Consider the following 1,395-nt stretch of genomic DNA (forward strand, 5'->3'; position numbering starts at 1 on the left):
GTACTAAACATGGTGAGGTTTGGCCTGAAAAGACAAGAAGAATCAAGGCAGTAGTAATATTATAACACCAGCTATTAAAAATCTATCTTCAGATAATTCATTAAAGCCTTTCCTTCCAAAAGTAGAAAAAAACCCTTTCCAGTGATGTTTTGCCTTTAGAGTGCATTTTCATCAAACACCTTGCAGGCATATATATATATATATATATATATATATTCATGACATAATTAGTGTATGAAGACTTATAGAACAGTTCATGGTTCAAGTAAAGTCTTGCTTAAAAATGGAGTCTGTTAGGCTTAATCATGCTCTAAAGGCCAAAACATATGCTGACTCATTCATAGTGTCAAAAAGATTCATGATAACATTTCATTACTTTTTTTCAGTGCGAGGATTTGCTTTCATTGTGCATATGCTGACTCATTCAGTGTCAAAAAGATTCATGATAACATTTCATTACTTTTTTTTCTAATCAGTGTGTGAGGTTTTGCTTTCATTGTGCATTCCAATGAACACTTAGAAGGCATATATATATAAATACATATATAGTAGAAGACATAAAAAAAAACTAGGTGAGCCTGTCAGACAACCGCTAGACCAACCCAGCCGGGGCCGAAGCACCGACTGAGAACGATCCTCTACAGCAGTGTGACCAGAAGCCGAAGCCGGTGGTCAACATGGCCGTTAATCACGCTCTGGTCTAGCGGCAACATCTCATCAACCAGACATAGATTCCTGTCTCCTTAGAAATCAAGGATACAGATGTACGAGCCTATAGAACAGATCCTGTTCAAGTAAGGTCGTGACTCTCATTCTCTAACCTTCTTAATATATACTTAAGAAACTTTGGTTACCTGGGCAATGTGGGATATAAACATCAGATAACTCAAGGCAAGGACCTGTTTTGGAATATGGTTAAATATAATTAAATAAAATGATCAACAAAAATATTATACCATAATTTATCCACAAACAATCTATATAAATATTTACCCAAACAAGATTATACTACTAGAAATAACCCCAAATTAATCAAACAAGCACACCAAAGTGTTGAGAAAAAAAAACTGTGATAGGGTAGTAAAGGACAAGGAAATGAGGGCCGACTTGTGAGGATGACACAAAAATAGATATCATTATCAGGTGCTGGAATTAGTTAATCATGGAAGATATCATCATCATCAGGTGCTGGAATTAGTTAATCATGGAAGGAAGATAGTGTAAACCCTAAAATTATTTCATTAACAACAGGGGTAACTTTTCATATTCAAATGCTTGGACAAATCAGCCTCCGTTCAAATAATTTAACCCCAAACCTGTGATATGTCCTCCTGTGAGATGATAGAAAAATAAAGTTGAATGCTAAACTTCAATCAAAATGAAGGTCATATCTAT

At 35.0% G+C, this 1,395-nt stretch overlaps 1 non-coding gene across 1 annotated transcript; it reads right to left on the minus strand.

Moving 5' to 3' along the window:
- Positions 1-575: 575 nt before the first annotated feature.
- Positions 576-804, minus strand: LOC124944195. Its single transcript, XR_007099843.1, has one exon. It is a non-coding gene; the product is annotated as a small nucleolar RNA U3 (small nucleolar RNA).
- Positions 805-1,395: the final 591 nt, after the last annotated feature.

This window comes from Impatiens glandulifera, chromosome 6 (genome assembly GCF_907164915.1).
Source record: "Impatiens glandulifera chromosome 6, dImpGla2.1, whole genome shotgun sequence".
Classification (NCBI taxonomy): Eukaryota; Viridiplantae; Streptophyta; class Magnoliopsida; order Ericales; family Balsaminaceae; genus Impatiens; species Impatiens glandulifera.